The sequence below is a fragment of the Chelonia mydas genome, chromosome 19 (genome assembly GCF_015237465.2).
Source record: "Chelonia mydas isolate rCheMyd1 chromosome 19, rCheMyd1.pri.v2, whole genome shotgun sequence".
Classification (NCBI taxonomy): Eukaryota; Metazoa; Chordata; order Testudines; family Cheloniidae; genus Chelonia; species Chelonia mydas.
The window spans coordinates 9338906-9351872 of record NC_051259.2 but is presented as its reverse complement, the minus strand read 5'-3'; positions in this window follow the sequence as shown (position 1 = coordinate 9351872).

Below are 12967 nucleotides of genomic sequence, written 5' to 3'. Positions count from 1 at the left end.
GAGAAACCGCAGAGCAAAGATGTTTTTTTTTTTCTTCGTGCCCTTTACTGCTCCTTTGAAGTTCACCTTTAAAAAAACAAACCAAACCCTCCCTGCATGTTGGCTGGATCTGAGCTCAGCACATGGGAAGCTGCAGCTCTTCAGAGTCTGGGAGAAAATGAGCAGGACTGTTGTACTTCTAAGGGCTGCTCCTGCTCCGTCTGAAGTCAGTGGGACAATTGCTGCTGATTTCAATGAGTGCAAGAATGAGCCCATGACACACGTCAAACCCTGGCATTCACTGAACAATGATGTTTATGTGAAGCAGCCCTTATTTGTAATGGTACGAAGAAGAGACTGCTTTGATAACCCGCTGATTTCCTCAGCTTCTAACAGAAGCACTAAAGGGAAATAATCTAACAGTTTGGAAATGCATGTTTCACGTTGCCTAGCAGTCTAAGCCAGGGTCTGGAAAGTACCTGGGAATCCTTCCTGTCTCTGCCACTGACTATACATGTGACTTTCAACAAATTACTTCACCTCACTGTGACTCAGTTTCCCCAGCTATTAAATGGGAATAATATATCCCTCACAGTGGAGTTGTGAGCCTTAATTAATGTTTGCAAGGAGCTTTGAGATCCTGTAAGGGAAGGTAACAAAGGAATGCTGATTATTAGTAGTCCAACCACATATAAACCCACATTTTAGGTAAGTACGAGAGAACAGATAACCACACAATAGGAAGGGATTATTGAGCAAACACTTGGTTTAGCCTAATACATTAATTATTTTTATAATTGTTGTTTGTATTACAATAGACCTGGCCCCAGCTGAGAATGGGCACTGCTGTGCTAGGATCTGTACAAACACATAGGAAGAGAGTGTCAGGCCTGCCCGCCCCAGTGAATTCACAGATAGATCTCTGACCCCACGGCACCTCCATGCCGTACAAAAAAAATGGAATGACATTCACAGACTTGCCACAATCCAACTTGCATGGGAGTAAATCTGGGCACAGCTGGGTTGATGGGCATCAGTGCTCATTGCAATAAAGAAGTGGGACAGTAAAGACTCGGCTGGAAACAATGGATTGGAAAGCAAGGCAATTGTCCAGGTGGCAGAGTGATGCAGACTAGGAGGACAGGTGTGATCTCTCTGCTGGCATTAAGGTACAGTGAGTCCAGCTTCCATCCTTAGGACTGTAAGTTAGGGGCCCATTTCACATTTGGGTGATCAAATAGGTACCTTCCAATGGATCATGAGAGATGCTGGGTGTTCGGCACCTCTCAGGGTTAGTTCCTCTGGCAAGCTCTGTCCCCATGTGTTTGTCCACATATGGAACCGGGTAACCCATCTTAGTGGCCCAGATCTGGAAACTCTGTCCCAAGGGGCCAAATCTTAGATCCTTGAAATCAATGGACTCTTTGCCATTCAAAGGGAATAGGGTTTGGCCCACATCTACACCTCTAGGGGGCCACAGTGCAGGCCACAGAATTCCACAGTGCAGCTTGTGACTGTGTTTTTAATACAGAGAGGCAGCACCCAGAGACTACAGGTCCCATTGTGCAATGCTCCGTCTTGGCTTAGCCGCTTGGATTAAGCTGAAGCTTTGCATGCTGGGATCAGTAGTCTTTAGAGCCCAACATCTGGATTAAAAATAAATGCAGGTCCAATCTGCTGCCTTTTGGGCAGATTAAGGGTGGGATTTTCAGAAGCATTTAAGGGGTTTAGAAGCACAAATCCCACTGAAAGTCAGGGGGACTTGTGCTCCTATATCCCTGGAAAATCAATCCCTAAGTAATTAGTGCATCCCCTGAGCTTCTGGCTAGTCACAGTCCCATCCTGGAGCCCCTCTGCTCTCCAGAGACCAGGGCTGCTCCTAACACCCCTGCTACATTTGAGCTGTTTTAAAGATACAAGGAAACTGACCTCATCGCTTCCTTTGAAGTACGAGATGTAAATGACACCATCAGGATTTTAATTAACAGTGTTTTGGAAGTGCTGTGTTTGATGTCTATAAAATATTGAAAGGAATCCAAAGCCAAGTTTGTACTTGGGTAATTTTATTGTCCTGCAAGTGCATTGCACAAAAAAAAAAAAAAAAAAAAAAAAAAAAGCTAAAGCTGTCTTTTAAGTAATAATATCCCTTTTACGTATAAAAGGGATTCCTTTCTGACTCAGATGGCAGGAGCCTGCATCTTTGGAGCACCACGTTGCTTTTGACACCTATTGGGGAGTGAACAGGGGGAAGAACAGACCACGGCTTCTTGAGAACTCCAGAGGGACAGAAGCTCCATCATGGAAGGAGCTGCCATCACCTGTTGACAAGCAAGGGGAAACAAGGGAATAGGCCAGGCCTCATTTGCATTTCTATTAGATGGCAGTTTGGGGGTGTTTTGATCAAATTTCAATTAAGTTTTAATTTGGGGGGGAATTAAATGTTGTTATCCCTGTCAAGGAGGAAAAGGGGCAAGGGGATGGCACCCATAGTGCATGAGGAAGGGGTCACCCTAACCTAAATCACAGTCAGGCATGGTTGGGTACCAGAGCCTGGCTAAAGCTAACAAAAGATAGTAGGAAAATGGTTGCTGCTTTCTGGGGGGAGTGCTTTCTTCATGGCAAGATCTCTATTTCTAGATGTATAGCATAGAGCAAAGGCTGTATTTCAGTATGCGTAATAAATTGTGTAGGGGATGAGTCTAAGGTGGTTTGGGTGCAAGCCTCAGAGAGCTACGTTCTAACTGAGGACTCTGGTGTCAGCCTTCCTACCCAGCATGAAAGCTGTCATCGCTTCAGCTGGGGTAGGTGGTAGGGTACAGCAGCCCCTGGAGTACCTAAGCAACACTTCCCTTCGAGGCTGGAGATGGACCTGCCTGGATTTTGGACTCCAACAAGCCTGGATGACAAACTGTAAGTGAATCATAGAATCACAGAATATCAGGGTTGGAAGGGACCTCAGGAGGTCATCTAGTCCAGCCCCCTGCTCAAAGCAGGACCAATCCCCAACTAAGTGGAGCAGCCTGGAGGAGGGCAGGGGCTAGTGCTGGAAGGAACGTGTTGCCTTTTTACTCCCTTGCAACTGTGAGAGGAGGCCTGAGGTTAAGACTATTGCCAGGGCACCTGGGTTGGGGGGGGGTCTTCAGGGGAGTCGGTCCTGCCCAATAGCAAGTGTTGATTTGTTAATTGCTGGCTTTCCCAAGTTTACTCTGTGTCCCCTTCCCCCACAAGTTTGCTTTGCTTGAACCCCCTGGACTCAGTGCTTGTGAGTGGGGAAGTATTGCCAGGGAAGCTAATTTAGTTTTCCCAGTTTTCTAAGTGGGGGCTTGAGCCAGTGTTATTCCAGGTCTCAGAATCCCTAGATGATCATTGAACCCGGATCCTTTTACTGCCAACAACACCTGCAGAAAGGTTATGTAACTAACAATACTGGTCTATATAAAGCAGTCCAACTTGTGTGTGAAGGTGTGACTGGGGTCCCAATGGGGAGCTAGCTGTGGTCACTCAATTAGGGTGAACTGCAAAGAATGGGGCAGCCAATCCCCCTAAAGCTCTGGATATTCCAATACTTAGATTCAGCAAGCTAGCATCAAACAGCTTCTTTATTACCTTACTGGTTACTCAGAAGTCCAGACAACACAGTTCCCTTAGCTGCAGGCCTCCATCCAGGTACACATGTCAAATATGATGAAAATTTCTGTAAATTTTATTTCGTCACATAAAAGAACAGGCTCTACCAATCCCAAAAGATCGGACACATGACCTCCCAGGTTAATGAATGTTTCAGATCATACCCAAATACATGCTACAGCCAATTCTTATTAACTAAACTAAAATGTATTAAAAAACAAAAGAGAGAGTCTGGTTAAAAGATGGATATACGTACAGACATGAGTTCAGTTCACTGAGGTTCAGATTCATAGCAGAGATGGTGAGCTTTGTAGTTGCAAAGAGTTCCTTTAGAATTCAGTTCATAGGTCATAGTCCAATGTCCAAATCTTATATTCCGGCATAACTGGGACCTCAGTCTTACGACTCAAACTTCCCCTGATGAGGTCTAAGCAGATCTGAGATGACAGAATCAGGACCCAAGGATCTTTTATACAATTTCATGTCCTCTTTGACAAGTTGGGATTTCCTCCAGGAACAAAAGGTAATTAGGATGACTTTGAAGGAGGTCCATCACCAATACTTAGCAATACGAATTAACATAAGGCCATTTGCTTGTTCCTCCACCATCCACAGTACATTTCAAAGAGAGATGAATACCGAGATATCCCATGTTTACAATTCATTTAAACGCTAGGATGTTCTTTTGACCTCTGAAGTATCAGAATACAGCATAGACAGGGACCGTTAATTACATTGTGGACCCTACTCATACATATGTAAAAAACACAAACATTATCTCCCTACATGTCTTTTGTGGGTAATTTATTTTGCAGGATGTTTAACCCTTTCTAGCCATGCGTCACAGAAGGCCTAAATTGTAATACGGGCCCTTATATACTATGACAGTATGCTCATGTATAGGGTAATGTCTAGGAACTTAGAGGCCTCTACTTTCAGGAACTGCTTGGAAGGAGAAGCCTGTATATGTGGAGGAAGGAATAAAGCCTGAATGCTGCACCATCCTGCCTCTTCTTCGGCTAGAACACTGAACAGAAGTGACTTGCCAAAGGTCACACAGGCAGAGCAGAATTAAGAACTGACCCTGGCTGTCTAGAGTCCTAGTTTAGAGCCTTAGCCACAAAACTCTCCTTCCTCTCTGCGAGCACTCTGTATAACCTGTTCAAGCAAAAGGAGACAGGGAGCCCAACTAATTACTGTAACAAACTTAATTAGAGAAGATGGTGGGGGGAAATCTCATTAGAAAGAGATGGAGTCAGTCAGCATGGTCTTTCCCTGCAGGAAAAATGTTTAATTCTAGCAAGAATATAAAGACATTTCGGATTTGCAGACAAGGAGTCATTAAAAACAAGGCCAGATTCTCAGGTGGTGTAAATCAATGTATTGACTTCAGTGAAGTTGTGCTGATTTACACCTCCTGAGGATATTTGGGGGCTCTGCTCAAATCTTGGTCCAGCTTTCCCAAAAGCATTCTCCCACCTCTGTCTCCCAAGCCCATAGATAGATACGTAGATATAGTTAATTGGGTCAAGATGCGGGGGGCATTACTAGGTCTCTGGTGAACCGGGGGTGAACCTCGTTTTAGTGCCCCTTTTTCCCCTTGCCTGGGGGCCCCAGAAAGGAATATATATATTGGATAACCAGCAAAGGAAGAGTCCTCATCAGCATTGTTTCACCCCTAACAAACTTAAGTGACGTGTGGTTAGTGTTAATGTATTGATTTCAAAACCCATGCTGATCAAATATCTATCTATCCCCCGTGGCAGTTTTATTTGTAAGGAGGCTCGTTTCTAGCATCTGCTGGAAAGAGATGGGGTTTCAAACGGAAGACGAAAGTCACAATAAGCTGTGTGTGCACCCATGCTCACGGTCAGTGCTCCAGAACACAAAGATAAAATAGCACAGGAGTCAGATGCATCTCCTGGAGCCCTTTGCTAACAGTACTTTGAAGCGATGGAGGATTTCCGGTGCGGGCGGGGGTGGTTTGGTTTCATTAGAACACGAGCAGACAGGGATATCGGGAATCTGAGGCGTCGCCCGTCACCTGGTCTCTCTCCCTCCCTTCCGCTCTTTCTCTGACTGGAATCTCTGCCCCACTTAGTTGTGCTCATGATCTGATAATTCCATTCTCTATGAGATCACAGCCTTCACCATGGTAACACAATTGACCTGATTTGTAGGGAAGTTACATTGGCATCCTTGCCAGTTGGCACCATGCCGTTATCAAACCGTTATCAATATTTTAAGTGCCATCTTAAAAACAAAAAGGCTAAACTGGTTTTCAAAACCCCAATGTGTGTAGGAAATCAAACCAATAGCCGAGGCCTGATTCTCCTTCCTCTTACACCCCGTTAGCTCAGCTGAGCTGTAGTAGAAGTGAGATCAATGTGGTATTTTGGAAACAGGTTAAAAATGACCAGCTTTGTCCTGTCTAGTTTTTAATGGTGGAAACTGCAGGTTTCCCACTTGGGGGACCATTCCACAGTCTAACAGATCTTGTTACTTCTCAGGAAATGTTTCCTGACAACCAGCTTTAATTTCCCTTTTGCTTGCTTTCATCCTATTGCTCATAGCTGGAGACCCGCAACTAGGAAACCTCTCAGCCCCTGCACTTTAGGAAGGGGCAGCTTTCTCCTTTCTTTAGCACCTCAGCTCCTTGCTGGCAGGTTTCCAGCCCCCCTGCAACAGGACCTAACAGCTTCCAGGAGTCTCCTCATCGGAGCTGCCAGGCAGAATGTCCTCCAGCTACATACTCAGCATTGCCAACTATGTAGCTGCTCAGTGGAAGGTGGGTTTCCATGGCACAGACAAAAGCCCAATTAGCACTGAGTGTCACTATGGTCAGGCCTTCAGATAATGTCCAAAAGTCTCATTGGAAAGAGGATAGATGTCAAAGATCCACATAGATTTTACTGTCCCTTGTGTCTCTCTACAGATCAGATGAGAAGCCAGAGCCTGGCCTGGCTTCTGTAATCAATGAATCCCAGTCAGTAGCCCAATCTAAACTGGCATCTGCCTTGGCACTTAAATCTCGTTATTGTGCCTGAAGATCACGTGCCGTAAAGGGACCAGAATGCATGTGTTGAAGTTAATCCTTTTAAGGAAAGTGCTTGTAAATGCCAAAGGATCGCTTATGTGAGTGAAATGTGAGCAGCAGCATAAACACAAAGAAAGTTTCCCCCCCCCGCCCATGCACTCCACTCCGGGCAGGGGGACCAGGAGCTGGGCAGGGAACGCTGATTCAGCATTGACTTACAGGGAAGAGGGCCACCTCCTGAGTCTCCAACCCCACTCCCTTCAGCACCAATCCTGGCAGCTCCCCCATCCCAGACCAGGACTCAAGGAGATTAGTTAGGGCTGCTTGACATTTTTTGGTCAACCCTTTTTTTCCAATGAAAAATGGAGTTTCAGCGAAACAGCAACCTCATCAAGGTTTTCATCCAAACAGTAAAATCCCCAAATGTTTCCGTTTCGGGGCTTGTTTGTCTTTATGAAAACCTGGAAAAAAAGTCAACAAAAAGGGGAAATTTTCATTGATTTTTTTTTTTTCCAGGGGAAAACTTGTAATTTGCCACACAGCTCAAGGGCTGTGTTTGTAAAGCTGGGGGGATCAATCCCAGCACAAGGGGAAGGGCTGTGAACACACAGGGGGGTGCATGTTTGTGTTCTGTGTTTGTACAGCGCCTAGCACAATGGGACGCAGGTCCATGGCTGGGGCTCCAAGTCACTGCAGTAATACAAATAATAATAAAGACATTATCGATATCAATATCTAGATATTGATATATAGATATACACACACACACAGAAACTGATTCCTCCATGGGAGATTTTGCTGCAGATTGAACTCTGGCTGCGCAGCCAGTATTGAATCTATCAAAGTGCAGAAGGGTCAACTGCAGCAAGCACCCTTCTATCTCCTACCCGTACGGAGAGGATCAATTCCATTGCCCTTGTGCTTAGAAACCAACCTGGGACAACACAAAATCCCCTCCCCTGGCCGTGGAATAAATATGTAAAAAACTGCAGAGGCTGATTTAATCAAGAGCAGGGAGAAGAGAAGCCGCCCTGGGACTGGCTGATTAGAGAAGGGAGTCATTCTGGGCAAAAGTGAGATGAGGCCTTGAACAAATCTGCAACATTTTCAATCATTTCTCCTCTCCTGTGCACTAAACTCATTTCATCCTGCCAGCTTTATGGTGCTGAGAATGATCTATAGCGACACCGCATTACTTTGGTGTGTACCAGCCACATAAATACTTGCTGCGAAGGGAAGGGGCGGGGGGGAAATCAGCAGCTGGGGAAAGAGAAGAAAGCAGGGAATGTTACAAAACTGCAGAGGCCAGCACCCTAGCACCCTGCTCTCCCCTCCCCCAATGCGCCGTTCCCTTCCTTGGCCCTAACACTCTGCTCTGCACCCCAGCACCTTGCCACGCACCCCCAGCTCTCTGTACCCCTCAGCACTCTGCTCCGCGCACTAGTTCTTTGCTCCCAACCCTCAACTCTCCGTTCCCATTCATCTCCACACCCTGAGCTTTCCATCCCTCTGCTCTCTCCCCCAGCTTCCCCTCTGACCCTCCCCAGAGCTTTCATACACCTTCTATCCGCACCCTTCCTGCTCTCTATTCCCCTTCTGCCACCACCCCCCACCCCAGCTCTGTACTTGCTGCCTGTCTCCTTCACTTATCCTTCTATCCCTGCATTGTAACTGCAACCTCCTCTCTAGTTCCTATGGCCCGAGGACCCTTGCCTGCCAGGCCCACTCACCCCTGGCTTGCAACACCCTTGCAGAAGAGAGGGAGCGCCGTCTAGTGCTTAGAGCTCACAACTGGGAATCCAGACACCTGGGTTCTGTTCTTAGTTCTGCTTCTGATTCACTGGTTGACCTTAGGCAAGTTGCTTCCCCTCTCCGTGCCTCGGTTTCTCCATCTGTGAACTAGGGATGATAGCACTGTCCTGCCTCCCTGAAGCCATGTGTGGCTTCATTAATAACTGGCTCATGTACTTGCTGCTTTGGGTCAGATCTCTTCTTCGCTCTCCCCTGCCCCATAGCTGGGGCCACCCAGACCCTCCTCAGGGACTAGGGTACAGAGCTGACGCCTTGTGCTCCGTTAGAAGGCTTAGCCTGTTTCCGAAACTATCAGAGACTGTGGCAAAGAAGCAGCCGTCTTCAAAATAATTTGACCCGGCCTGGCGAAGCCCAGCAGACAGAGCCCTGTTCTTAGGCCCGTGCGGGGAAATGTATAAACAAAGGTGCGACCTGGAGAGGCGCCCTGGGGAGTGGTGAATTCAGAGGGGGGGGGCATTCTTGAGCGCATGAATGCGGCCCCCTGTTTACAAAGTGACTCCCGAACACACGCGCCTGTGTACACAGCGCTGAGCTTGCGTCTGCGTTCTGGGCTCGTTATCAGAGCAGGAAGGTCGTATGAAAGACTCTCCTTTGGCATTCATAAACATGGGCTTTTCCATCCCGGCCAAGGATGCAGGGCTGCCCTGGGGTGCCCAGAGCTGTGCTCTAATCCCAGCCCCGACATCACTTCCTCTCGCCATGCCTCAGTTTCTCCATCTGCCGAACAAGGGAAGACCAAACTTCTCTCCTTCCTTGCGGGGTGTTGTGAGGCTTCAGGAATTAAGGAGGAGAGAAGTCCTTTGAAGCTGGGTGTACTGACAGGTGTCTTAATTAAAGCTTCTCCCTAAGCACAGACACATTCTTCTGGGATGGCTAAAAAGTTTGGTTTTATTTAGATCATTTTACTATTTGTTCTATACACACAATGCACAAGGGTGTGGACACACACACAGACGCATTCACACACCATCCTGACAAAATAAAAACCAAAGGCTCTGAGCCTCTTGTCGCTTACGCTTGCGTGCAAACCCCCTGAAGTCAGCACACTTACACAGGCAGAAACCCAGAGGAGGTGGGGCAGAATCAGGCCCTATCCATTGCTATTGAATCAACTGGCCCCTACAACACAGACCACTCCCCAACATTACCAGCCCCAGAGGAAGAGCTAGGTGAAACTGACAAGTTAGAATGCTGCTCAGAGCCCGTTCCCAGCAGCTGGTAAAGATCACAATGTGTGTGGTCCTCCAGGCACCCCACCCTGCCCTACACACACACACACGATCATGCCAACCCAAACCCACTCACAAATGCCTCTTGCACCTCTCCCTGCACGTGAGCTGAAGAGGGAGAGAACTGCAGAGCTAAGGGGTGCCCACCAAGAAAGCCCTGGGGATAGAGAGCAAACGCATCTGGACCAACGCTTCCCAGATTACTGAGCTGAGTGTGAGTCATGGGGATGCAATCATTCTGACATGGTGAGAAACGGGGCTTTGCGGGTTTCCCGTCCTCTCCCATCCCCAACAGGAAAAAGGAGAGACAAGGGCAGCCTGAGGGGCCCAGTGACTCGGGTTCCCCTGTAAGTGACAATGGGTGGGGTGACGGACCCTCACAGGCCACTCCCAACCTGCCCTTCTCTAGCTGTATGTTTCTGGCTCCCTCCCTGCAATTTCTGCCTTTGGGGCTCAGCTGAGCCCCACAATCCTTTTGCGCTTCCCAGCTGCAAAGATTTCTGGGAGACGCCGGGCACCTACTGCACGGGGCGCAGAAGCAGAGATGGCTTTTGGGAGGCAGAATGACACAGTCCAGAGGTTGCTGTGCTGGGGGGGGGATTGGAAGGAAACTGAGAGGGAAAGGTTGGAGTGCCAGACACTGTCATCCCATCAGACACCCATGCTCGGCCCTGGCCAAAAGCCGGGAGGTGTAAGCAGCTGGCATTGTGAGCCACTCTAGAGCTGCCAGGGTAAGGGAGGCCTGGACTCTCTGGCCGCATACAAGCCAGTCACGTCTTCTGGGCAGGTTTCTCTAAACATCCTGCCAGGAGCTGTGTGTGCTTTGCAGGTTTGGGCTGGCTTCTCCCCTTGTGACTCCCGTGCCCTGCCCTGGTGCCTCCCCAGCCTTTCAGCTGGCTGCATACCAGCGGTGCAGGAATCAGATGGGAGAGTCACCCTCCACCCTGCACACGCCTTAGCCTGAAACTCCACCTGAGCGGGAGCCGGCTCAGTCAGAATAAGGCCCTTAGGGTTTGGCTACCTAGACTGGCAGGCACTGGCTCCTGAGCCCGCTAAGCCAGCAGGGACTGAGCCTGCTTTGTACTCACAGGACCTGTGAGCCGGCACTGGATGGTTCAGGGTATTGGTAATGGACTATGGAGATCTGTCACCTGTAAGTCCATTTCAATCCAGCCTGGGCTCGTGACGACTGATCATTGTCCTCTCTGATGACCTATGTGACGAGCTGGTGGATCTCAGGCCTGCTGCCAGGGTCAGGTGACCCCATCGCGCCCACCCCACCCCCCCCTTAGTCCTTACTCGCTCTCGACTGGCAGCCTGAATAGACCTTGGTACCCTAACTTCCCTTTCACCCCTAGGGGTCAGGCCTGAGGCACATTGGCTGAGCACTGTCAGGGAAGACACCATGGTGAGCATTGAGACACTACGGGGATGGGCAGCAGTATAAAACCTTGAGAAACAATTTCTTCTTCTTTGTATTCTGTTAGCACCTCAGAGCCCCCAACCTGGACCAAGAATCTGCGGGGTTGGGTGTTGTACAGGCACAGAACAAAGAGCTGGCCCCTGCCCCAAAGAGCCGACAATCTAAGGACAAGATGAGAGACACCAGGTGGATACAGCCAGAGGGACGGGGGAGCACCAGGAAACAATGAGACAATACTGGTCAGGGTGGGGACTGGACTGAGACCCATCCAGTCAGCTCCCCTAGACTGCTACACAACTTATCAGCACTGAGGGACTAGGATTCTGGACCTACCCGGCTCCTCATGTCCAGTGTTTATAGGTTACCCCAGAGATCAGTGACACTGGCCCTTAAGCAGCTAGAGAAACACTTGGGAGACCCAGAGCAATCCCATCCCCATGCTCCCTGCATCCCCATCCTCAGGCTCTGACATCAGCCCAGTCTGATGAGGCTACGACAGCCCCGTTCCCCCTCTCTGGATTCTGGGGGCCTGGTTCTCAGCTAAGGCCCTTTTATGCTGGGTTGCACCCTCTCAGCCCCACACAGAGGGTGTAGGACTGCAAGAACATCAGCCCTACTCCCACCCCCTGGCAGAGGGAGCAGACTAAGGGCATGTCCAGAGCACACTGCACTACAGCCAGGGGCCATGTGAAGCAGAGCATAAGTTAGAGCAGCCTTGAAGCTACTCTAACTTACAGCAGGGGCCCGGCAGACCCCTGTTTGATCCCAGAGCACAAGGGGCCACATCCTCAGATGATCTAAACCAGCATTGCTCTAGTGAAATCAGGGGCCCTACAGCCACACAGCTGAGGAAACGGTCCAGGGAGCCCAAAGGGGGCTTCAAGCCACCTTAACTCGCTGCCCAGAAACCGGGTGTCTGAGAATCAGGCTGTTGGGTTCTATTCCTGGCTCCACCACTGATGCGCGGTCTGACCTTGGCCAAATCGTCCCGTGCCTCAGTTTCCCCACCTGTAAAACCGGACCAATGCTGCTGCTAAAGTGCTTTGAGAAGGTTCTCAGTTGAAAGGCAACACTGTATCTAAGCACAAGGCACAATACGTTACTATTGATGCTGTAGGCTGCTGACCCCCTTGCCAACCTCTGGGATCAAAGACCCCCACAGTTTTTCCAGGAAGAGACCAAACCTAGACAAAGTGGAGGTTAAACAGTTAACCACTCTGAGGGGCTCCGTAACTGTTTTCACCACTGTGGCGATTTATTCTCAGCCTCCTAGTGTGAACATCCCAAAGGGAGGCTGCCTGTAATTAACAGCCTGTTTTCCAAAGCAAGGGCACTGTGATTTATTTTTCATAAACTGGTCTCCAGAGAGCCAAGCAGCTCTCATTAGTAAACATTCATTTCAGCCTGCCCTTTATGTACATGTTCCCGTGCAATGATTCATTCTGGAACCCTGTCTGCTCCAGGAAAAACAGCAGCCATGTCTGTATGGAGCTGGAACCCCTCCTAACACCTGGGAGCTGGAGGTCTAGAGTGTGGTCTAGAGTAGGGGGCTGGGTGGGAGACAGGAATCCTGAATTCTCTTCCCACCACAAGGAGAGAGGTCCAGAGTTTAGCACAGGGACTGAGAGCCAACACTCCTGGGTTCTAGACTCTGTTCTGGGAGGTAGTGTGATCTAGTAGTCAAAGCAGGGGTGGACGTGGAGAAGGAGCACCCAGTCCTGCCACTGACTGGCTGTACAGCCTGGACTCAACCTCCCTCTGCACCTCGGTTCCCCCATGATTATAGTAATGCTTGTGTACATCAGAGTGGGGTGGGGAGGCTTAAAGAATTAACAAGGAAAGATTAAAGCCAGCAAGCTA